Source organism: Epinephelus fuscoguttatus, linkage group LG5, assembly GCF_011397635.1.
Source record: "Epinephelus fuscoguttatus linkage group LG5, E.fuscoguttatus.final_Chr_v1".
Taxonomy (NCBI): Eukaryota; Metazoa; Chordata; class Actinopteri; order Perciformes; family Serranidae; genus Epinephelus; species Epinephelus fuscoguttatus.
In genome coordinates, this window is record NC_064756.1 from 31,805,506 (window position 1) to 31,833,044 (window position 27,539).

Here is a 27,539-nt window from a genome sequence, read left to right on the forward strand (position 1 = left end):
CAATCCAGTGTGGGAGGTGAACTGATGCTAGAAGCTTGCTAAGTAGATCAACTCTCACGAGACATCTACCAGGGGACGTGACCCCGCGTCAGATACCCATGGAGCCGGGCCTGTTGGGTTCTAGCTTGGCTCCGTTTCAGCAAGTCATCCCTTTCACAGCCATCCAATAGCTGTGCTGAGCTCTAGTCTGCTGAGGCAGGCCAGGCGGTGGATCCCAGGGTCTGGGTAGGTGGGAGGGGAGCTAATATGAACCATACACAGCATGTGGGGGTGCAGGAGCACTGATGTGGGCTAGGCTAATGCTACAGCTGCCTGCAGTGGGTGGGAGAATGCCCACTGAGCATGGCATGCACAAACACAGTGCAGATGCAGTATCAGAGCAAGATTGGACCCTGGTTCCCAAAGATCCATGAGCCTGTTTGTTGAGATGGATGGAGAGATTCAACGCTGGAGTTTGTCCCCTCTTCTCTGTGAGCCACATTGACGGGATGGGCTGCTAAATTCCTGTGATCAGGCTGTCTTTCAGTAAATTCATGATCACACACTGCATTCATCAATATAGAATCAGTGGATTCATAGCTGCCTAAACCCTCTAGGAGACAGTTAACTCTTCATCTTTGACATGGATTCAGACTCTCCAATAGAGACATTCAAAGCAAGTACCATGCAACCACACGCTAATTTTATCTTTCGGTGGTCAACTCAAAGCAGCGCATAAAATCTCTCATAATGAATAACACACTGGAGACATCAGATTTGAAATGCCTTGTCTGCATTGATAGCTTGGCTGATCATAAAGCAGATCTTTCTTTTCTGCTTTAATATTCCTTCAATGAGGATTTAAATTTGAATGAGAAACTCTCCTCTTCACACAGAATCACATACAGATGCTGACTATGCAACATATATGAATACTGATACAGACACACATACAGATGTAGACACAAATACACAAGCTGTGTTCACTTTGTGTGCATTTACAGTATTGTCCCTGAGGCACAGCTGAGGTCAGCAGTCAGAAGAAAAATGGGGTGGATTGGTTAAGTTTCCCAGCGCAGCAGAGGGAGCCAGATCTGTGGTGTGGCAGGGGACTCGAGTCTGCAGCTTTTCCTATACAGGATCAGTAGGGCCCTAGTGCAATACCAAAATTTCATCTCTCAACTTCATCTTTCAGAGGAAAGTACATGGAAAAAGCACTGCATGAGAGTCAGGTCCAGAAAACACTGACATTTTAGGTAGATGATTTTATAGCAGACATTTAGAAGTCATCCAGCATGAAGGACATGTTTATTGACGGTCGTACTGCCATTGTAATTTAATTCTAGCTTGCTGAAAAACAGTAATTAAAACAGACAGTTTGGAAAGCATAGGCAGAGTATTGTGTCACTGTGTGCAGTTGCTTATGCTGAGTGTCTAGACCTGTCCAGTCTCATAGGAGGATCACACAAATAAACTCCAATGGAAAGATGTTCTGTATTTGCAGCAAGCCAAGCATGAGGAATTTTTAACACACAATAAAGGTTTCTAAATTGCATTTTTTGTGTTTATAACACGTCACACTTTACTGCGTCACATCCTTTCAGTGATAGTATAACACAGAAAAGGTTCGTACTTGAAATATCCTGACAGAGCCACTAACTTCAATGTGCAAAAAGTAAATAAATCAATAGATCATCAGCACTGTGCTCACATGTTCTCTTAATGCATTGGGTAGCGGCTCCACTATGTGACAGTTCACATCATTACTCAGTTTTCTCACCCCAGGCAGTGGCTGTTTCCCATAATGATGAAGTTGACAGACTTTCCTGCAGTAATGTTGCTTGGAGACAATTAAATTGGACCATAATTTTGCTGCCATGTGGGACCAGCATTTCATTTAATACCAACCTTTCAGCCATTTTCCTGTGAGACTCAAAGCTTCACTGTAACCCTGTCAGTGGTTTGATCCTGTTTTCAGTGAAATAAAGGCAATTTATTTACACAGTTAAAGAGTTAATAGCCTAATGTTCAGTTGCTTTATTAAAATAGATGACATCCCAACCCAGCTTATTTATTAATTTCAGTTGACTGACGTAGTTTAAATCAATTAAAAAAATAAGGACTACGTAACTAGTGTATTTTTAGGTTTCAAGGTATCTCTAACATGTCCTAAAGTTTTCTGACAACATGACAGACTCTCTGAATTTCATCTGAAGTTTAAGCATAATACTGTAAGCCTACTGATCAGATAAAAAAGTGTATTTACTGAATGTGCTTATATATTTGATGGATGGTACAACTCAGTTTGCAACTTAAGAACTTGAATGTGAGTACCATTCACTGTTGCTACACTGAACACCACTTGTTTTACTGCATGTGAAATAACTGAACTTAATCAAAAATTCAAATTGTGAACTATGAACGTGACCTAGTTTATTCTCATCAGTGTGAACTGAACTTTGAGCTAGCTCTTGTAAAGTGTGAATGTGCAAACCACTGGAAGGGAGTTATTCAAGCCCACCTGCAGCAGCCACAGCTTTACTGCGCTACTCTTGTAGTAATGTAATCCGTCATGAGAGAGAAGAACTGAATCACTCTCTGATGTCGCCTTCGTGTCGAGGAAACAGAGAGGGGGGTTGGGGGTGAGTCAGGGCATTAGGGTCATGAAGGCCTACTGGAATCATACACATAAACACACCCTGTCACTGACTGATAAACACTGCAAACAAATGAAGACTGCCCAGGCAGGGTTCTGGCTTGCACACGGTTTCTCCAGTAAAGTCTATTTAACTGTCAGCCCAGTCCTGAAAGAAGTCATCCTTGGTTCAGACGTGGGTTGGACACGTAACATATTCTGGCATTGGAGGCGGTCTGGAGAGCAGAGTGTCTGTTTGGATCTCTTTCTTTTGTTTCACCGAGTCACATAATTGCAAGTCAACACAGATTCATCCTGAGCAGACAGAGAATCATGTACAGATAGACAAATGAATGCACACACACACGATATGTACTGTAACTTTCCAAACAGTTCTCTGCCAACAACAAACAACAGCTGCTCTTCACATAAAACTCTGGCTCTGTCACATGGAGATGGATAGAGATACTGGCGCTCTGTCATTGTTACACCTTTCATCTTGTTTTCAAACTTGCTGGAAAATGTGATAATGAGATTTTCCATACTTCCACATGTAAAACTACGTCACCTCCTACACTGGAACCCTTTCTGTTATGATAGAGCCCTTTTCCTATTTAACATGCTCAATATCGTTACTATGTGATATTTGTATGTTTACCATCTGAGATGTTCACGCTGATTCATGAGCAGCTTTTTTTTCCCAGACAAATTCTTTTGAAAGCAAAGCAATAGGCGGGTTTCATTTCCTCACAGGGATATTTATTTAGTTTTCAGCAAAATATTTAGGTGATAGAGTAATTATATTTTATCTTGTATACATGTCCAGTCCCCTCCTTCATGTGATTCATTTCAAACAATCCCTTCTGAGTATACATAAGGTAGTCAGTGAGCACTTCAGTTGTTTCTCAGAGCAAAAGGGACTTCCACAGTAAACATGTCCTCTAAAAGATTACACTCACGCAAGTTCCTAAAAGGAACACACACAAGTCTGAATCAAACACATTTCATCTATTTGAAAGATAAAAACCTATTTGGGTTACACAAAAAGTGAGCTTTGGCCAGGACTTCCCCATGATGATCCCCATGGTGTACTCATACACACCTCAAATTTACCTCACACACTACCCAAGAGCACTTAACCACAAGCCTGAGTCTGACCAGTGATTACATTTCCTGCTTTTTGCTGAGCAATGAGACTTACATAGGATGGGTTTGTTATCATCAAGTGTCTGGACATATGCTTCAGTATTAATTGCTTGTCCAGCTGTGCAAGAGAATGCCTTCTGTGTGCATTTGGTGTAGAGACACCCAGTGATGAAATTCAAAAAGTTTTCCACTCTGTCAGTAAAAGCAAATCATAGGTTTAAATGTATATTGGAATTGTTGTTGGTTTTTAGGATTGCTAGAGAACAATATTAAAGGGTTGATTCATCCAAATCCAATAAACATAGACTATTTTACCATTTAACATTAGTGGTGTCAACATTTTTTGCTGAAAACATCCTTTTACCCAATGTAAAGACAATCTGAAAAACTAACTGAATACCTTGGATATTGTTTCTTGAAAGACGTGTGGCTATTGTGTTTGTCGAATGTCATTTCTTTTCATTTAATTTTGTGTAAATTGGCGCTTTATTGTGTTCACTGCTGCTTGATCTTGATGGAAAAGCTCTTCCAATGTTATTAGATTATGCACTCCTTTTTTAGTTATGGCTTGAATCTATAAAATACATTTCCATAACCTACATTTAATCTTTTTCGTTATATTTTACTCTGACTAGATCCCTCCATCAATTGCTGTTTTGTTGTGGTAATAGCTTCTGCTAGGGTCTCCCAAAGCAAATTAGTCCCAGGTTAGGGGCCATATTGAGAACGACTTAAAGACCATGTGGCTGAAACGGCTTAATCGAGTCACCCCAATCCTTGACGGACCCCTGGCTACAAAAACTGACTGTGTTCCATTAAAATTCTCCAAATAAATGTGGATATTATTAATAAACCTGCAATGCAGACATTGTATGGAGGGAGCAGTAGATTGCGCATGTGAAGGCATGCAGAGGCCACACCTGACAGATTTGTTATGCCTTTACTATGCCTTACTATTCCAATGTGTATATTCTGATAAAGGCTTTATTTAGTTTTCACTAAAAATAAGGGAAGGGTTCCTTTCCAAATGTAACAATGTAGGCTACTATAACAGACTTTCTTTGTTGACAAAAAATGAAACACACTAAGAGTGGATCCCCTCTTTCTTTTTCTTTTAGGCATTGAATGAAATGGATTCTCTGTTTGTTAGAGCCAAGGCTTTAATCAGCTCAGTGTGACATGAGTGTGAAATGAATAGGAAACCTGTTCTGGATGTTTTCTTGCCCTCTATACAATGCATGCTGGAATAGACTACAGGCTCTATGACACTGAAGTGGAGAGTATAGATAATGAATGAATGAATGAATGAATGAATGAATGAATGAAAATGATAAAACACATTGTATAAACCACCTATAGTGAAACTCCTACTAATTTCTCCGAAAGTCTTGTATGAATTTCACATTTCCTTTTTGTGTCCTGATATCATGACAGTGGTTAAAGCTAACACCACATCTTTTCTGTGTGTTCAGACATCTCAGAAATTTGCTAGAGTTGTAGGCAAGCTGTTAGCTCTATGTTGTGCTGTGCACTGCTGGTGTTGTTTGTTTGTCATGTACAACAGCATTTGAAGAAAAGACAAAATTCAAGAGACTGAAACAGACTGAATTTCCAGTCTTGAGAGGTCTCAAGAATCAACCCCACCCCACCTATACACACAATACTTGATCATGTTTGTCAAGCAGTTTCAAGCAGTTCAGGCATCTGTGTGTGTGTGTGATTTACACAGAAAGGGGTACGAAGCACACCTAATCTAATCCAATCAAGCAGAAAGTTCTGGCAAACATGTGACATCTTAGGTCACAGGTCAGCCAAATGTCCAGCTGCCCTCTGTGACCTTCGGCCCGGCAACCATCTATTCCGCCTTTCATCTAGTAGACAGCCACCCGCCTCTTGTGTCAGGGAGGCACATGAGGTTCTGTCTTCATCAATAACCATGACATTGTGGCAGACAAGTGAATTATGACACAGGAAAAAGGAAAGGTAATGTAAATCACATATAAATTGGCACCTAACATCCCTCTTGAGTCTTTTGTGTTTTTCCATGATCCAAGTAAATGTTGTTCTGACTTTGTAATTAAAGGCTGCTCTGATGTTCTGAGGTATGATATTACAGGGCATCTCAGACCAGCAAATGATCTTCAAATAAGCCACAAGCTGTAACCCACTTATTAAACAAGCAAGTGTAGCCAAAAGACAACATTTTGCCTAATGCTTTAATATGTTACGCTACAATTCTGCAGCATTCACGACCTGTCATTTAGATGTTGGAGTCAATGCTTCATTGGCTTTGCTGAAACCTCATTCCCAGCTGTCCTCTGTGTTTCATTTTGTCTTAATTTTATGGCTACTTGCTCTATGAGTGATGAAAACGCTAGAACAAGCCGAAAACACTGAACTCAGCTAAACTAACTCCAGGAACACAGCAGTGAAGCATCATCATTATAATTGGATGCACACATCATAGGCATAGAAGAGGTGAATGGGTCATCATCCATCATCTCCTTATCTGTAGACACATTCAACAAGTTCAATGTAAACTTTTGCTGTTAGTTTGGTTATGGTAGGACAATGTTCCAGCAAAACATATGTAATGGTGCTATGGTTAATCTCAAATCTTCTCGTGTGAGAGCAGATAACAGGTTGCCAGCACAGCTTCATCATCGTCAGTTTCGTGTGAATACCATACTCTGAGGAATCCCTCATCATCAGCTGTATCGCTGGAAGCCAGAAGATGTGTCTGCTGATGTCAGTGTCTCTTTTACTCCTCACTCATTTGATCCACAGGAGCATACCGGATGCTTCTATCTCCAATAATGCTGATACAACTCAGATTCTTGAGTCAAAGCTCTTTTTTTTTCTTTGAACACGTATGTAAAACTGCTACTTTTATACGACTGAATGGATAGCATTTTTCATGCAAATGATGAGACAAACCAGTGCTCTCAAAATCATTGCAATCCATACACCGCAGAGCTATCAAACTAAACTGACAGCTCAATTAAGCTTTAAATGAAAAACATTCACACTTATGAGGCAATAACTCCATAAATATGATAAATTCATTCATTTTTAATTAGTCCTTGACCTAAGCTTATTGATCAAAAATCAGTTTATAAGGTGTATTTTAATTTGATTTGAAGTCTTAATGCCAACAGCTATAAATAAATTAGATTTCAGTAGAGCTTTGCATATTCCCTGCCACACAACGCTGCGCTTTACCTCCAATTAACTCACAAATACAGCATATGAATTTTTCTTCTAAATTTTTAAATCAAGGACTTGCTGTCATGCATTAGTAATGCATGAAATGTGCAGTTGTGAGATGCAAAGTAATATGCCCTCCTTATCCTGATACATATCTTCTTTAATACCACAGATAAGCAGGAGAACATTCAATCTTTCTTTTGAAAAAATATTCTGTTTATAAAGAATTTGCAAACTCAAATTCAGAAAGTTAATTCATGCTTCACTGACATGCACCTTTTGTGGAATAACCCAATTACATGAGTAATAATGTGACTATACAATAAAATGACTGTTACATCCAACTGGTAGTGGTCCTATGTGTGGTTGAGAAACCCATTAGTCTACATTAGTTCTTGTGTCTTGCAAATGCTTTTGTTCAGTTGAAAAAATATTCATAGTCATGCATATTAGTCTTTCAACCATGCCCATAATAGTAACAAATTAGCCCATTAAAGCAGTGTTAGAGGACATTACACAGGAACTGAATGGGTTAATGTATCATATTCTGCTGGTAGACCCTGGGCACTAACCTCTGTGACTCTCTGTTGGGCGCTTTGACTCAAGACCCCTGTGACAATGGCGGAAATAAATCAAAGTTTGATTCCTGAGGAAAGATTTATCGGAAGGAGTGGAATGTGTCACAGGGGTGTAAGGCGTGCCTGACCTAACAGACACAACAACAGTCAAAGGTCACCGTTTCTCTTCCTTGTCTGTAAGACTGGGGAAGGAAGAAGATGGCAGGGTTGTTATGGTGCTGTCAATGAAGCTCCACAAAGTAGGACGAAAGACTTTAAATCAGTCGTGAACTACAGGAGGCCGTTTTAAAGAGCAGCAAAAGCCAACTGTGAACTGCAAGATATAAATGTTTACTTTGATAGCCAGAAATCATATAAACTTTTTTAATCCTTTAAACTAAGATGCAAACTATTCCAGCTTTCTTTGGATGGGGCACTAGGTTGCTGTTATCTAATGAGGCAGTTTGGTATTTTGCTCGCATTTAATCTGTCACGTCTCATAGGTGGCAGACTGTCCATACGCAAACCAGACTTTGATTTGTGAAAATGTGGGCTTTTGAGTAAAGGGGATGTGACTTGTCTCTAGCAGCCTCTTTGATAAGTTGTATTTTTACAGCTTGAAAACATTTTCCGTAGCCCTTTCAGTTCTTCATGGGTCTACTGAAACACACCAAGGGGCGAACTATGTTCAAATGTGTTTCTCCTTATAGGTATGTGCTCTTGCTTTCTAAACTGACTGCAGATTAATCCTCATATGGTCTTTGTATTAGAGGCAGAAATCTGAACAGATTCTCTCTGCACCTGTTACATGAAAAATGGCCAAAGCATGTAAAAGGCTGCTTTGTACTTCTGAAGAGCCTATTCCTGATATAAAACTGTCAGTATATTTTAAGCCTGATGTTAGTGCAGAAGCTGAGGCGTATCCTCATTTGGAGATAACAGCAGTTGCAGTGATATTTCAGTATAGGCATGAAGGAGAGGTCATGAAAGCAGTAGAGCAGATAGACAGGAAGGACATAGACCTTGACCAGATCAAAGAGAGTAGGTTGTATAATGACTAATAATGGGGGCTACTAGGCGATTCAAGTCCTGTAGGGAGGATAAGCTGTCCAAATGACACATGCACCCGTGTCTTACGTTTCTGGTGCCTTTCTGTAATGGGAGAAGAGCCAAGACGAACACAGTGAGGCTGCCCAGGGGTCACTGGTTTCATGGATAGTGGATGAGCTGCTGTGAGTGGCAGAGCAACTCTAAGCTACCCAGACAAAGAGAGAAGTGCTGAAAGATTAACTAAATAAACAACCCAATGAAAATAAACAGCAGAGGGAGATTTTGCTTGAGATGAAAAGAAAATAAGAGAGATGTTTTTCTATATGTGACACGACAGAAGAGGGTCATTCAAGTCATTCTTTCGCCAGCCAGTTTAAAAAGGAGCATTATTTTTCATTTGGTATGTCTCTGTTTGCAGCGCTGAGTGATGCATTTAAAACTGAAACTAAGCATGTCCAACTGCTCTAGAGGGGCAGATGTCGTTTTAAGGAGAAGATAAACGTGACCCAGTTAAGAATAACAATAGGAGAGCTACTGCCAGGGTTCCTTCACATTTAGCCATGAATTTTCAAAACTTTTCTATAACTTGAAACTCATGATATTTTATCCCATTTTCATGGCTTTATTTAAGTAGTTTAAGGCCTATATAACATACATATATATACATTATTAAACATGCACATCCCAGGCATTTGCAGATAAGCAAAGCACTTGCTAACTTTACTGGCTCATTGGACATTCCGCTGCCAACTAGCTGCATATGCCAATATACCTGACTGCCAAATATGGGTACCTTGCAAAAATGATCATGACAAGGTATTCTTAGGTTTGTCTGTAAATAACCAACCTGTCAATAGCAGACCCTTTGATCTAGGCTGAGACTTAGTTGGAGACAATGGTCTGATGCTACTACTCTATGATTGTACTGCACCAGCCTCCCACTCAAGCTAACTAAAGCTATCCATCAGTAGTAACTGTCACTAACATCATTTTACCATTTAACACACTGACAGTGAATATTCAGTTTCTTATGTGCCCCGGATCTCACTGTGAAAGCCTTGGATAACCCGTAACACAACCGCTTTTTGGCCTTTTCCTGCTCCTCTTAAGATATCAGTGCCTTTCTTTCCCCAAAAGGAGATGGTGTCTTGGCAATGACACAGTGCTGTTCTGGTCTGTGTTTATCATGTGACACTAGTGATCCTTCAACAGTCACGCAGCTCAGCACTAGCTTTTAAATAAGTAACACAAAGAATGCGTTTTGCATAACTTTAGACATTTTGTGATTTTTATGAACATATTTTAAACAATAGCCATATATTCAGAACTTTTCCAAAACATTATGTTAATTCTAAACCATTTGCAAGCCTGGAAAACAGTTTTTCTAATTTCATTACTTTTCCAGGAATTTCATGACTGTGGAAACCCTGAACTATGCAGGAGAAACAGACGGAGCACACAGCACCCCTGTGGTGCTGATTAAGCCTGTCCTTCATTAAAACATCACAGCTAATTCCTGAGATAGATCACAGAGTAGTCTGGGATATTAAAGCTTCAGTGTTGGTGCCATCCATTATTGTACTTCCTGATTTGGTGTTCAGTAGGAAATCATCAAATTTGGGATGTGGCATGGAAAACCTCTACAGTTCTCTCAAACAGTAGACCCTAAGACTGATATAAGCATCTTGCTCACATGGCAGGGTAGCAAATTTATGGTTTAAACTCTATTATGGTTTTAAAACTGCTGATGTCTACTCTTTATTGGAAGCACTGGGATTGGAAAATGAGACCACATTAAAGAACACCAACAACACTCAAGATAATACATATCCATTACGTGACCGCATGCTTATAGTTTCAGTCTGAGGTTCTCTTCTGAAAATTAAAGTGAATCTTTGTGTTGATGTATCTGTTCTGTTGTATTGGTTTGGGTCTAAACACACAGCCTGCAAACTGATCTGAGATCTCCCATTGTAAAGTACCTCCATTCAATCTTAAGAAAACAGAAATGTTAACTTACATCTGCCAGTCATACTTGTCTGAAAGTGTAAAAGGGTGCATTGTACAATGAGGCCAGGAGCAAATTTAGTTCCCTTTTACAAAGAAAGGAAACGGGGAAAAAAACTGTGAGGAAAAGTGGGGAAAAGTAAAGCCAAAGTCTGAGAAAAAAAACACTCTTAATCCTCCAACCCCCTGTTCCCAGTTTCCTCTGAGGTTGGGGCCTTCCAGGGCTCATTCAGCAACAACTATACAATGTTTTCCTTCCCTTTAACAGATTACATCAGCACACTAGAGTCTATTCCCCTCAACTACAAACAGTTGCTGTATCTAACAAAAGTGTCTTTAACTGCGGCTGCTGTGAGGGGCCCTGGTTTTCACAGATCAGCATGATGGCAGAGACATAGGGGAGAACACACAGGTCATTGCAAAGAGCTACTAAAATAGGCATTATCTACATGCATGTATTGCAGATGCATCGGAAATTCTCAACTGTGAAACCCTGAATCCACTAATCCAGCAGGACCACATACAAGGCTTGCAAACATTTCAATAAATGCCTGAATGTGGGGTAATGAGGGATTAGTTGTGGATTTCATAAAGAAACCCAAGGCTATGTGGGCTGTTTTAGTGTTAATAGCAGAAAAGAAAAATGGTACAAAGAAAACATATTGTAATCCAAAAAGCCAATGGGAAACTGGGACTGTGGATTATTGGCAAGTCATGGGATCTCTCGAACTTTGCTTCACCAGTATAATTTAAGCTCATTTGATGGGTTAAAGATTCAGGTGTCACATGATAGATTCTTTGGAGGGGAAACTGGCTCTGTGTGTAGCGAAACGATAAGCAGATCAACCACTCCTCAAAGGGATTACATCTAATTTCAGAGGGCAAAGGCTCAGAGAGGGGAACTAGTAAAACGGAGAATACCAGCTGCACAGCCAAAGTTGGACCGTATGTATGAAGTTATGTATGAAAAAGATCTGTTGCTACTCTCCCCTAGAGCTGCAACAATTAGTCGATTATCGCTTAGTCCATCACCAGACAATTAATCACCAAATATTTTGATAATCGATTAATAGTTTCAGTCATTTTTCAAGCAAAACTGTCGAACAATTACTGGCTCCGGCTTCCTTAATGTTAGACTTGCTGCTTTTCTTTGTTAATTTTGATAGTGAATGAAGAATCTTTGGGTTTTGGACTGTTGGTTGGACAAAAGAAAGAGTTTGATGATGGCTCTGGCAAACTGTAATGAGCATTTTTTTTAATTGACATTCTAGACAATTAATCAATTAATTGTTAAAATAAGCATCAGATTATTTAATAATGAAAATAACTGTTAGTTGCGACCCTACTCTCCTCTGAGACATATCAGTGCCATAATGTACAAAGTCAGAGGACATTAGCCTTTTGATACAAAAGGTCTGAATAAAAGTCCAATGTGGTCACCACCTGTGGTGCAGTACCAAGTTTCTGCCCAGCATGATAAAATAGGCAGATTTTACTCGTTTAGTGTAAGATAAAATATGCAATAAAGAAATGTTCTGAAAAATTCAAATTGGGCCTCAATCTCCAATCTGTCTATTCATGGGTGAAAACCCTCATACCAGCAGCTTTTCATTCCTATGACTTTCATTTCCAATGCTGATTCTGAAATGAGAAAGTGCAAATGATGACCCAAAAATATCAACTCTGAGCAAAAGCTTCAATCAACGATCAATAATTAATGAGAAATGATATCAGCATCAGTTTGCACCATGTGCACATAATAATTCACTGTGCCAACAAGCTGTTAAAGTGCTAGTGGATGATGATTACTGCCTTTTCTTTTAGCCCCATTAAGCGGTTTTGTGGGGAAACATTTATGCCTTTGCCAAACACTCGCTTTGGAGATCAAAGTCTCAGTTTTAGAGATATTTCACTTTTTGTTCTACACGCTGTGTGGCCTTTTGGTTAAAAGGTTTAAAGGACAATACTGTTAGAAAACAATCTTCACACATTTGAAGTCTTCGGCCTTATTATTATGAACTGACTTAAGACCTTTTGGCTGACCAGAGACTTACTTTTCTTTTGTAAGCTTTTCTTTGTTTGATATTTTACCGCCTTTTGAGGTAGATTTTTTTCCTTTTTTTTTTTTTTTTTTTTTTTTTTTTAAATAAAGACAGGATTATTTGTACATTCCAGAAAATCTTTACTGGCAGAATGAAGTTCTCCACATAGTGCAGCCTGGTACCCAGTAAGAACACCTAAGACCTCATTAGTAATTAATGCTGAAGTTAACAAAGGACAGATACCGGAGAGCTGTTTAAATCTAGTTCTAAACAATATTTTATAATCTCAATTTTATACTTTTTCGGCTGCTTTCATCATTCATGGTCTCTTAGATCACTGTCACTCCAGAGACAATGACAAGGCGGGTGGAGGGGTGGCTTTAAGCTTTCCCAGACCCAATCTCAGCCGAGCACTATGTGTTTATGAGGTGCTTTTGAAACGTGATGTGTCACACACCGGCTGTGAAAACATGTTAGGCGGCCATTCCATTGGCCCTAATGAGAATATTAGCAATGAACACGGAGCAGTGAGGAAATGTGCTGAAGGAGCATGCAGAGTGTGTGGCCTGTTATCACTCTTGCCTCTCTAGATATAACAGCCTATCAGAGAGGGTGATACCAGACATGTCTTAAAGAGGACACTGTTTGCTTTTGTAATTATGCTGTTAAGCATATCTCCTATATCTGTGAATGCATTACTGAGCTCAGTGATGTGGCAACAAACTCAGCATAGACAAGAAAAAAAAGTAGGCCATCCTCACTTGTAAGCATGGCGTGATAATTCATTAGGTCAGAGCCGACCTTGAACTCCATTAAGAGCACAGAAGTGCAGTGATGGTGCCTTTCATGAATTTGTGGGTAAATTCCATGACAGAAGGACCCTTCAGGATTCAGCAAGGGCAAAGTAAGTTACATTTTGCCTGGTCATTCCTCAGGAGTGGGTTGATGGTACCATTTAAAACTGATTTGAAGTCAGGTTTGCAAAGTAGGCACATGCCTCTCCGTCAGCTCCACTAAATTTTTGCTAAATTTATACTTGTGTCTATTTTGCAAGTGTTGGTGGTGGTTTTTATGGTTGGTGTTGGACGGTGGTGGCATGCGATTGCACGTCACTTATCAAGGAAATCAACTCAATAGTCTGTAAACTCTCCTCTCCTGCTACTCTGCTGGCTGGCCAGGTTAAGATTTTCAAATGTGAATATGAGTTAACATCAAAGACAGGATGGAGAAGATGGGCAACAGCTACAATCCCGACCACATGGACAAGCAAGACCACCTCTGCGCCCATCTCTGCATCCATATCTAAATCAGAGGCACCGTGGGCAGCATTGAATAATCACTGGTTGCGATCCTGATCGCGTGGATCTTTCTGCCGAACCAGCATTCTGCTAGCCATTGTGCAAGCATTGGATAAACCAGACGGCCTTCATGCCTGCATCAGTTTACATGGGGATATCAGAAACTTTAATATCCTTTGTTACACTGAAACTTGACTAAATCCTGAAATGCTGGACAGCACCATTCAACCAGGTGACTTTTCTTCTTGAATGCCAGTGTGACAGGGCAAAGAACTATGGCGAGAGAAGGGGAGGAGGCATGTGCTTTACAGCGAATAAGAAGTGGTGTGACGGTGGGAGTGTGAGGAGCTGTGCTGTTCTTGCTTGCCCTGCGCCACAAAGGAAATTCGTACTCTGGATCACTGCTGTGTGCAATTCAGCGCAGTCACTGCAAGTGTTTGGGAAGAGCGACTATGTAGCCATCTTGTTGAGGTCAAAAAATATAAATGAAAAAAGAAAATAAAATAAATGACTGACTGATTGAAGAGATGTAATATGATGAATCATCTTTAAATAGGGAAACTGGTATTGTATATTTTATATTATCTAAGTTCATAGTTGATGTTTAAACAGCAGGTGGGGAAGCTGACCCTAAGTCAGCCTTGAAAAGTGACTTCAACACGAAGCATAACTATCTTTCACATCTTATAAACAGTACAATATGGTCTATCCTGGATACATATCAGACACACAGTAGGTACATGGATTTATTTAAGGGTCTTGTAAATCAGACAGTCTCAAGAGGATTATGTCAGTAATAACAGATAGATAGAGTTTACATTTAACAGCAATATTTAGGTTTGCTCTATTTAGAATTCAGTGACTAAGGCACATTAGCTGTGACTATCGTTTATCTTTTAGTGACTCTTACACATCAATGAGAAGAAACTGTTTTATATCCACTTTGATCTTGTAAATTCATATCATGTTGTCTTAAGCTCTGCTCAGATGTGATTATTTTCATAAAGGGAAGCAGGAGGATAACATAATCATTGCAGAACATATCCATGATTTAATCCTGTCAAAGTCTTCAGTTAGGCCTACTTTTATGAATATGGCTCAAGCAAGAGGAAATCTGGACATTGGCTTTGTTATTTTACCTACTTAGTTAACTTCATCTAAATCTGAAATTAACATTCACGCTTATTCAGGTGGAGATCTATCTTCTTCTGTTTGCTGTCTGAGTCGGAGCTCACTTAGTGAGAGACCATATTCCACTTTTTTTTAACGTATATCATACTTGAGATGGGAAAGCCTATCCCAGATTAACATATAAACCATATCACGTTGGAACATAAGGGCTGTGGGATAGACCTAAGGGTGCCTCTAAGAACACTACACCTGCAACCTGTTGTTGTCTCTTACCATTCACCCCTCTTACAACCCACTTTGTGTTTTCCTGGAGTGTATTTAATGGTTAAAATGTCTTCAGATCATTAAAACATTTTCATTTTGTGGAGTCACACTCATCAATGTCACACCTGGGTCAGAGCTGTTTTAAAGCAAACATGTATGTATCAATACATCTCTGTGCAATGACCCACCTACCACAGCAGGGACACTAGCTTACTGGGAAGCTAAGGGTAGCTACAAGTTGGGATAATATCTATAGGTGTCAAGTATATAACCTCAAGCTATGATGCTAAATCCCTCCAGATTCTGGACCCATTTGTTGCTAATATGTTTTCCGGTGGGAATATGTGATGATAAATGCTTTTCCTCTAACTGACATTTTTATGATGAACATTTGAAACAGCAGGTCATTGCTGGGCTGTACGTGCTGTTCCCACCCCAAGTGTGGTGTGAGTTAAAAATGACCACCGGGGGAATAAAGCATATTCACTACTCCCATCTTGATAGTGTTGGACACAGAATGTAGAGTTCCTGTAGTAAAAAAACTATTTTCACACCTTGTGCGGAAACAAAATCTACAAAAAAGGGTTTAAGCTGAGCTACGATCTGTCATTGTCTGGTCTCACAGAAACCAGTGAGCTGTTGAGCTCTTCAAAGCAGTGCAGTATATGGTTAAATAGCCACCACATATTATTTCAATGAACTTCAACTCATACTTCGAACAAAAACATGTCTCTTGAGAATCATACACATATAACATTACAGGATAGTTTCCGAATTAGTTAAATAGCATTTGCACAATATATTAAAATTAATGCAAATGATGATAAATATAAGAAAAGACTGCTGTGCTCTGGTGATCTTGTTAAAAACCACCAGGCATGACCCCGGAACCACACATTTTCTGACCATATGTTCTTGTAAGAGTTTCCCCCACAACAGACCCCTTTACTCTGAGGGATTAGGACCTTTCCTATGACACAGGCCTGCTGGAGGGAGACCAAAGAAGGAATAAAGACCCACCAATCTAATCAAAGGGGAAAGTAAAAATTATTCCTGTTTTTATGATGAATTATTTTAAAGTCAAATAAAGAGGACAAAACAATGGATGCAAGATGTTGATTTTCCTACATATTGTTAGAATTTTTCACTCTCTGAGTATCCACTTATATAAGGTAAGAGGTTTGTATGTGTTTTTCTTCACCAGCACTGGATACATGCTCAACACTTTTCCTCCATCACATTTCAAATACCTCACACACACACACACACACACACACACACACACACACACACACATCTTATGAGATGCTCTTGCACTCAAAAAACTAGAAATTCGCTTGTATGGGCAAGCTGCCCAGGAACTCTGGTTGTAGTACTATGAGGCGAGAAGATCATTTGTCTTTCGGCTGTTGTTCACCTCCCTTGAGAGGGAGGCCCAACTATAAGTAGCTTGGGACTCAACACCAGTCCAAAATGAAGATTGTCAAAACTTCACAAAATAGCCCAAATGAATTCAAGAGGGAGCTCTAACTCATTTATTTATCAGTGACTACAAAGCAGTAAAGGCTTTGCTCCATCGCTTGCTGTTACTTGAGTCTCTCCTTTTCTTCTTAAAGAATCAATAATGAAATAAAACATTCAATACAGTATTATGAAAATGGAAATTTAAGCTGTGAAGAGATGTCCACTGAACTGACCAAGCCAAAATCTCTTTCTCAGAGCTTGTGAAGTCACTGTTCCAGATGCAGTCAAAAGCTCAGAGATTTCCAGATCTTTGTAAGCCAAGGTGAAATCTGAAACCATGACCGCTTGTGGGGGGAGAACAATAACAAAAGGCCTCCGCAGAAAAGCATTGAGAAGAAAGAGGCAGTTTTCATGCTTTACCAAATTTCAGATGAGATTTGAAAACATCAAAGAAGAACTTAAAACATAATATGCATATGTATTAGGAGGCCTGTTAAGACTCTCGGACACAGTAGTAAGAAAGTATTCTTTAGAGTGTCACTTATCTAAGCTTTGTATTTGTGAACCCAAGTGGCAAGGGAAGTTTAATTTAAGTCAAGATTTCTATGATTTTGTATTGGCTGCTCTGTATTGTTTTCTCTGTATTTTTAGTTTTGCCAGTTGTTTGTGTTTGGTTTGTTTTCCCTTACAATGTCAATGAAAGATGATCACAAAAGTGCAGTGTAAAAGAAAACTGTCATCCAAGTCAATTCTATCAACGATGCAATGGAGGGTGTGACAATCCTGCATTACTACTACAACAACAACAACAACAACAACAACAACAACAACTACTACTACTACTACTACTACTACTACTAACAATGATAATAATAATAATAATAATAATAATATCAACCTGTATAGAAGATAGTTCTCCAGACATGACACTACTCAGATTTGTAACCATTGCTTGATCTGATGCCTGAGGACTTAACTGTACCACTGCTCTATAATAAGGTTTCCTTTGATATAGTAGTTGTCCTGTTAGATGGTCTATTTGGTGCACAAGAGTCAGTCTGTCTTCTACTGGCTGCAGACTCAAAGCACACAACTGTCTCTGACACATCTTCATCAACATGATGAGTGGGTGAGCTATTGGGAATATTTAGCCACTGTCAGTAAGTGTTAGCAGTGACTGAAACATGAGGCTGTGGAGACAGACTGACAGGTGTGGGCCTTAGCAGTCAGCATATGTGTGTGGGGGCTAGTTGAAAAAGTTATATTGGTATGACTGTTTGAGACACACACTGAACTATATAATTTATATAAGATTAATTATATAAGATTAATTACTTTAATCTATTTTTTTAAACAAATTTACTTTATTTGACAATTTATTGCAGCGATTGCTCAAGCTTTCAGGATGTGTAATGTTTTCATTTTTTTGGTTGACTAATTCAACAAAAACACAGATTGGTTGTCAAGGGAACAGGTATGCAGTATTGTTATTCTAACATCTTAGTTGGCAGTCACATCTTGGTCTGCTTTGACTGATCCTGCTGAGATAATAGGAAGAAGTCTTTGATTTGAGGTAATTCCAGGTAATAGTTTCCAGAGAGTCATTCAGCACTGAGGAATGCAAACTAATCTGGTCACATTGGTTCTGCTGAACCTCTCAGAAGACCCCGCAGGGTCGTCACCCTCATAATACCAGCCCACATTTACATCCCTCTTCAATAGAAAGTTAAAGGAGCAGGAATGAAAGGAGGATGGAAAGAAGGAGGGGCTCACACATCATCAAGTGAACCATAGCTACTCTTCACATGTGCAATGAATGCATTGAACTGTGCCATAATCTGCAGGTGTGAGCTGCTGGCTGGCAAAATGGAAATGAAGGTTAAATCAACGGACAGCATTTTTGCTATAGAGTGAAAAGATGATTGTGGAAGTGAAAAGATTCTGCTACCAGTGCGTCACAACTGGCTACTTTTGCACAAATACCATGTTAAATTCTACCTCCTTTTTATGATCCTGAAGTGAACTGCTATTGTTTGAAATTGTGCCACTGCAAAGAGAAGGGAAGACAACATCTCAGCTGCCAGGGGCCTTCTGTAGTGGTCTAAGCCAACAAATTAAGAACGCCTGGCATACTTTGTGAAATCCTGTTAAGGATACTGTTGATGGGCAGGGACTTTGTCACTCCACAGACAATGGCTTCACTCTCTGCTCCCGGGTCATTTTCATTAATTAAGCAACGTGGCGCTCAAAAGCTAATCCAATCACACAGCAATCTTTTCTCACGGTTCCAGGCCTGGCTTCTGGATGACTTTGGTGGACCTGCTGCTTGACACCACAAGCGACACAACAATGTGCATTGCAAAACAGAGGAGGGACAGAGGATGGGGATCTGGAAAGAGGAGAGGCAGCAACAGAAATAACAAACCACCCATACATAAACCAACAAAGCAGAGGCTCAACAGCCACCTAAATTCACTGCACTATGTCAAGATTTTATTTAATGCCCTACGGCAGTGACTCTGGACAAAGGATGAAAGAACAAATACCTCCTTTCATGTTTTTCTCTGAAATAACCACTATATGTTGAGAGCAGGTGTTATGAGTCACTGGATTCACAGATACTGTGTGTTATGTTGAAAAGAACATCTTTTAAAGGTAAAATCAGTTTTATTGTAGCATCTTGACCTCTCTTCCCCTCTGTTTCTGGTAGAGTCATTTGGACATCAAGGCATCCCTTTGGGTCTGTCAATTTGTTTGCCATCTTCTCTTTCAGCACAGTTACTTCCTCTGCACAGAACAAATGCTCTGTGTATGGCCTTGCTTAAGCCACTGTGATCTTTGAAAGGGTTCCCAAATGGTCATCTAATTAAAAATCCACAACCAATTATAACACATCAATACAATTTATCACTTTTTTGACTCTATTTAAGCACAAAGTTATATGATCACTGATTAGTGAAATTTGAGAAGTAAAGTGGGTGGGTTGGTCTAGACGCCACATCTGATTTCGGCCACTGAAAAATTCGCCTCCTTGATCCTCATTTTCCCTATAGCAGTTCAGATCTAAATGCCAATGCTTCAGTACTTTTTCAAGTGTTTGTTCTAAACACTTAAGATAAAAACACAAAAAAACAAAGATTGTGCCTGGCATTAAACTGCAAGTTATAAATTAATATCTTTTGTCAGTTTTTTTTTTTTTTTTTTTTGCATGTCAAAGCTGAGGCAAAATCTAGTCTCCATGGTTATTGGCTTACGGACTCTTGTCTGTCAGCCTTTTAGCGGTTTCTCTTTTTGAAGCCCATGCTTCAATCCTCTGCTTGATGTTATGTGCCAATAGACCATACACTGCTAACAGTTTGACATATCCCTTCAGACAAAGAGCCGCAGGCCTCCTCGGACTAATGGATATAACAGATCACACCAGACCCAGATGAAAATACAAAAGTTGAACTGGAGAGAGCAACAGAGGTGGAAGACTTGGGGAGAGACCCCTCTCGTGTTGTATTTCTTCTTGTTCCCGTTTGGAGCAACCTAATTTGATTGAGGATTCTGGAGCACAGTTTTGAGTAGTGAGTATGTATTTGATTTATTTGTGTTTCAGGTCCTGTAGAGTTGCTGAGCCTACTGTTGGCCATCCACTGACTCCTGACCTTACCCATCCTTATGATTTGAAAACAGATAAGTGTATCTATATCTTGCTACTCAAAAGATAGCTTTGGCAGTGAATCCTATGAGGTGTTCCATGAAAAAAATAGTTCATCTCATACTGAGGTTTGTGAATGATTCAATGAAAAATAAGAGACTCCCCAGCTCACTCTATGAAACAAACCTTTGCTAATACTGTGTCTAAAAAAGGGAAAAGAAGAAACCTACCCTGCAAGTTACAGACCCAATGCTCTTCTAAATTGTGATCAAAAGGTAACAGATGAAGTCCTGGCCACAAAATTGGGTATTTCATATCTCAAAAAGTGTACATCCTGATTAGACCAGATTTATCCCGGGTAGATTTTTTTATTTAGTAACGTCAGTTTGCTTTTAAGTACACTATATTCAGTTCATGAAAAGGACACGCGCTGCCATCTTATCTCTGAACGCCCAAAAGGCATTTGATCAGATCGCATGGTCTTTCATGTTTGAGACACGATATGTGTTTGGGATAAACTTTATACAGTGGATCAAAAATAATTTACTCCAACCAAGTATCTCATGTTCTCACTAATACAGACAAATCCCAACCTTTTGACTTGCATCATGGTGCAAGGCAAAGCTTTCCCTTTCCTCCCCTTCTTTTTGATATTGTTTTAGAACCTCTTGCAAAATGAATCTGGTGTCAACCAGGTATCCATGCTGTAAAATTTGGTAGTAATGAAAGCCTTGTGATTTTTTTATTTGTCAGGATATAGCAATTAATTAGGAAAAAAGTGAATTTATGCCTATTATGAACAACTTGATCCTTGAATTTTTTTTTTTTTTTAAATCTGTCATTTAAATTAGTTACCACCCACTTTACTTACCTCGGATCTAAGATTTTCAGAAACCCCAAACATTTACTGAAATTGAATTTCTTGGACATAATAGACAAATTAATGGGTTACATCAGGAACTGGAGGTTGCTTGCCCTCTCAACAAATGGTAGTATCAGTGCTATAAAAAATGGTTGCACTTCCAAGGTTCTTGTACCTGTTTCAAAACTTTTCTATCTGTTTATCATTGTTTTTCTTTAAATGGCTGGATTCAGCTATCCAATCGTTTGTGTGGGCAAATAAATCCCCTCACATTTTTAAACCCACTTACAGAAGAATGTGAACAAATGGCCTCAACCCTCCTGTATTTGGGCATTATTATTGGGCAGCAAAGGGGAGGGCTTTCGCTTTCTGGCAATGGGGTTCCCCTGGCCCCTGGTGATAACTGGTCAGCTGTCTTCCCACTTTGGTTTAAGACTGAATCCATGTCAGTCTCTGGGACCTCTCTTCCAGTGCTACTCATTTCCAGTGCACAGCCTCCCTACAAATTACTGGGTCACAACTACATCCTCAGAAACCCTTCCTCATCCTCTTAAAATTTTTAAACAAAATAAAAAATGTTTTTGACTGCCAAATGTCTCAGTACACACCCCTGCAGCATACAATCACTTGTTCAAACCAGCGCTGGTGGATGGAGAGTTTATAGACTGGTGGGAGAGGGGACCTTGCTGCATTGGAGAACCTTCCATGGCTTACACATTTGCCTCATTTCTTCAGATCAAAGCTAAATATAATCTCCCTCAACCACATTTTTATCGCTACCTTCAAATCGGGCATTTCCTACACATGTGTATCCCTGAATTCACAATTTAATCAATGAGTCACATTTTTATGATTTACTTCTCTCACAGCTTAACATTCGATCTCCTGCTTTGTCACTGTTTTTATGGTGCCAGTGTATGCCAGTCATCTCAGGAAGGCTTGGGCTGAGGAACTGGGTGTTCCAGTATCAGATGAATTGTGGGAAGAGGGTTTATCCAGTATAAAGAGCTGCTCTATTAATTCCAAATACAGAGTAATTTAATATAAAGTCTTACATAGACTGCATTACTCTAAAACTAATCTCTCAAGACAGATTCTGCAATTTACATTGTAGAATCTGTCGGCAGCCCTGTGTGAAAGATAACTACAGAGGAAGAAAAGGGCATTAGCGGCAACGTTTTTACTGCCATTAAGTTCAAGTTGCAGGTAGGAGTGTAACACTGGGGCCACCACCGAAAGTGAAGGGGATGAGCAATCCCCGAGGCCCCTGCACTTCCGTTAGTTGAAAGTGCCCCCAGAGGTAAAGGAAGAAAAAATTTATTTATTTATTTATTTATTTTACCCATGGATTTCCAGATTGCTCTAAAACTAAACTAGGTATGAGATTTGTATCAGTCTCTACTATGTGTGACAAATGTGGTACTGCCAAAGGATACACTCATGCTGGTACTGTCTGGTATTAGGTCATTTCTGGTGTGACATATTAAATCGGTTTTCCAAGCAATTTAAATGAACATTTAGCCACTATGTGGTTGCTCTGAAAGGACAACTTTCTGAGGGTGTGGAAGCCGTTTCTGGCACTGCTTGATGAGGTTTTACTATGTAACTCATGAGCTTTGCTGCCATCTTTCATTTTTATTCTGTGCAAATTCTGCTTTATACTGTACACTGATATTCCGGCAGTCCCCCACCCGTATGTGTTTTCCTTTGCTCCTTTTTGTTGTTGTTTGTTTGCTTGTTTTATTTTTCTTGTTTTGTTTTTCTTCATTCATTTTTTTTTTTTAACAGACAGCTTTGGACTGGAGATCTAGACAATGACCCCTGTTGTTTTTTCTGTTATTTTCTGTAAATGGTGCCAGGTCTATTCTGTCTATTGTGTCTGTTTTGTTTTAATTGTATTACTGTGAAAAAAAAAAGTAAAAAAAATAAATAACATACTAAAAAAAACACATTTTCATGCCTTTGAATTATATCTGAATTATGCCTAAATGTATATTTTGCCACTGATAGAAAAACCTGTCTTTCCTACTGTGTCCTTTTCCCACATTCTAGACATCATCCTAAGCATTTCAAAAAATCAATTGAAAACAGCTGCCAGTAACACGCTGCTGCACTGACTTCACTTCAAACTGTAGTGGTAAGTAACAATGTTCAAAATAACAAATTTTAAACCGTGTCCAATAAACTTTACAGGAAATGTTATGAAGAAATCGATCAATTATAAGAAATTTTGGTTCTGATGACAGCAGTGATGACAGATGCATTTGTTTATAATCAGGGGAACAACTGCAGGATTAAGCCGAGGGACCCCGGCAGACCAAATCAATGAGGGGAGATCTACCATCCAACGCCCCTATTTTTACAACTGTCGGCTTCAGATTAGTGTAGCTGACAGATGACATACGGGTGTTAATGGAATTCATGCTAAAGCTGGCGACGTGTGCCACTCTCTCCTTGGCCCGGTCATGGATACTCCCACCTGGGCATTGTGTAATCCTGGGCTGAGACAGCTGCCTGGAGAAACCACCTAGCCAACCCAAACCAGTCGGCCACTGGAGGTGTGCATGATTGCCCACAACACTTTCTCATTTGCTGCTTGAAGAGGAGGGGGAAAAAACAAAACATGGGAACTATTGAATTTCATAGCATGGGTAGTGTGGGATTGGGTGGACCTTCACTTCAGAACCAAACAAATCCTCATTCATGCCAACAACTAAAATCACATTCTCTGGTTTCACATGGTATAGATTCAATGCCTTGGCAAGGAATGTGGGACGTCCCTGATCTTTTGTTGAGAACAAATTGCACAGCCTAATTCTCTCTAGTGAAGCTTTGCCTGTTGTCTCATCCAAGAAAATGTTAAGTTTATTGTTATAAATGGATTCTTAATTTTTCCCACAAAAGAAAATCTGCTTCTACATCTGATGAGCTCAAACAAGCCTGAAGGGTAATTGAGCTTCGGGACAGGGAGGGAAACTCCAGTGGGGTGAAATATGAGAAACTTCACAAAGCACAACTGAAATCAATTACAAATGATACCACAGAAATTGTGTGCTGGAGATATATTATATCTTACCCACAGTAAATGCACCACCCATCAGTCAGACTGTATTCTTCCAGTCTGCCTGGTGCATCCTGCAGATAAGGATAACACTATGCAAACCTTACTGCAGCTCAGTGTGTTAAAAAGGTAAAGGGAGACTGATAGGCTGGCACAGACAATGCATAATTATAGGCTGGAAACTAGGCATATTTTAACTTGTTGCAAGGATACAGCAAAACGATGGAGCAAAAAAGTATCATGCAGAGTAACAGGAGGAATGTGCAAAAGTTTAGACGGCAGCATCCCCTCATTTGGCTACTGGCACTCCAGGGCAATCTTGGAAAAATATTGTTCTCTAGTCTAGCCAAATCTCAGCAGACTACTGGACTAACTCAATGTGACATCTACTTCTAATGCAAAAAAGCAGGGCCCACCCTCAATACACAAAACTAAAGACCTCTTTCTCAGACAAACACACACATACACATAATGTCTAAAGACAAGGAGAGCAAGCCCACTGTTCACTGAGCCACTAGAGACTCTGCAGGAACACAGAGGTGAGGGGGCTACAGACCTTCCCTTCTCTGTTACGTCCCAGAGGAGTCCGGCGCTACTTCCATTTCACAAACAACCTAAGGACCGTCATGCAGGATGCGGGAAGTGGAGGAGCCATGTCGAGGGCCAGCTTACAAAACAGAGAAACAGATACAAGCCTGAGTCTGGCAAGAGACCAGGTTTATATTCGAGTGTGTGACCCCTAACAAGAGGAAAAGGGAGAAAAGCTCTTAGTAGGATGGTAACCCTGAAAATGGAGATGTCATGTTGAATGGCAGTTGCTGTCCATTAATGGTGAGCCTACACAACAGAACTCACAAGGTTGTGCTTCCTTTGGGCTTTAGTGAACTCTTGAATTAAATCTGAATTTCATTAACAATCTTTCTCACATGCAATATTGGAAAAAGCACCTGCCCAGTACAATTTTATTGCATTATTACTGCCAATTCCCAAATTCAGAATAAAAAAATACAGTATTTATGATTACTTGTACCTTGTATTTATCCACTCCCAATTACATTTAACCCCCCACTCCCACCAATTATTTTTAGTTATGTAGTGTCAGTTAACAAAACAATAAATGACAAAGACAGATATGCATTTAAAATGTATTCTGCCATGAGCTATTCTTTAAAGTGCAGAGACCCCTGCAATAATCAAGCAGCCAGTGCCTATAGCTCAGTCTCAAAGGGCTCAGGAGATACAAGGGAGTTATGTGATACCCAATCAGAATGGAGCCATAACACATATGCTTGTAGAGAAAGATGAGAAGCAGCTGCTTACTGCTGGCAACTTGCAGGGCCTCACTTCACCCTGGTAAAACCACTCACAGTTATGTAAATGAGAAAACAAAGAGGACCAGAAAGGTCAATCAATTTCTGCAGCATAAAGTGCTGGTCAGGTTCCTAACCTTTTCAAAGTTTTCAGTGCAAACATAGCCATTTCCGGTGAAAGGTATACAAGAAATGGAAACAATTCCCCTAGTATGACGATCAGCATTTTTAACTGTAACCTAAGCATTTGCCTTCAGATAAACAGTAAAAGGCTGATATATGGCTATAACCTTTTTAGAAATGAAGAAGTCAATTTTCTGTCCCCTCCAGTTCTCTCTGTGTTTAATTTTGTACAATGCAGGTGTTGCCTTAACACATCTTTATGTTATTACTGTGACATGTCATTTGAAAGCATAAATTACATTTGATGCAGCAGCTCAATGAGGCTTCCCAGGGATTACTGTTAGCCTTGTTAGAAAGGATGAGGAGATTTAGTTGTGATTACTTTGTGTCTGTTTTGCTTTCCAGTGTGAACAATTATATAAAAAACTACTGATTAAACAGGATCCCAGCATTTTCAGATTCATCTGCCCTTAAATATGTATAACTTTAAGTCAGCTTGAATCTCGCCTTCAGTTTGCTGACATGCTCTGAATGCATCAATCCAATAAAGTTATCTGAAATACAATATTACAAGGCAGTACACTAAATGAAAATAACAAAAACTCAGCATATAAATATCTCCAGAATTAGTCTGTTTTGCTTCAGTGTAGTCTCACATTGTGGCTCTGTAAGGGGGTACTCTTTAACCCTGCAGCCCTCATTTCTCCACAGGAGACATTCAATAATGCTGAAGAAACTGTGAGTCAGTTTGTGTTTCCATCAGCTGTGATTTTCAAGATTGTCCCCCTCTTGGTTGCTTTCGTCTTTCCTTTTTTTGTCTCTCCCTCCCTTTTGGTATCCCTATATTATCATTTTCAGTGTGTAACTTCATCTCATCACAAGCCACAAGTGAATGGAGCAAAAGACTCGTTCACTTTTCGTCTGACTCATTTTAACTGGCTTTATTTAGACACCTCTCATTTCCTTTTCGCTGTCTAGTAAGGGCAGACATCCTGCATCCCATAATCCCATGATGCAGCCCTTCAATGACCTTCATGAGGAGACGCACCGCAGCTTTAACCGCATGCCTGATACTCAGGGCGAGAGTGCGGAGGCTGTATGCTCTTAGACTGCTTTTCATCTGTTTAGACAGACAGTTAATATTACCTTTTATCCCAGGTCTTACTCCTTAAAGTTGAGCGGATATGATTTGTTTTATGTGTGGGAGATAGCTGAAGGCTGTCCTGTCCTTCTGTGACCTGCTGTGCTGCTACTATCTGTCCACCAGCTCAAGACAATTTGAACTGAAAAGCATGGAACCAGTTAGCCAGTGTAGGTAAATATGGCTGCACTATGTGATGACTTTGGGAGGAATTCATGAAAAGGGAAATACGGTCTACTCTTTTAAAGGAATACATATGGTGCATATAATCTGGCAACAATCATTTACATTGCATGCACACAGCACCTACTTTCCCTGTTTGCATTGGAGTTTATGCAATCTGCTGCTCATTTTCTACATCAAACCCAAACACACTGTGGTGACCATCTCATAAAACATGAAAGAAGAACCAATTAAAACCAGTCTGTTGCATATGAATGAAATCAACACATTTAACCATCTTCCCACTGTTATCTTAAGAGTAATGAGCAGGCAGCAAGTTTAAAGAGAGACAATGTGTTTCATTTAATGTTTGGAGTTCATCTTGAAATAAATGGGGGAAATTCTGAATTGATTTCCTTATTTCCCCGTTTGTCCAAAAAGCAATTATGCACAAGTG

The 27,539-nt window shown here is 39.6% G+C and overlaps 1 protein-coding gene across 1 annotated transcript in view; it reads right to left on the bottom strand.

Annotated features, from left to right (window-relative positions):
• Positions 1-27,539, bottom strand: part of LOC125889206 (protocadherin-16-like) — a 92,556-nt gene that overhangs the window by 37,490 nt on the left and 27,527 nt on the right. The gene's annotated exons all lie outside the window — the stretch shown is intronic.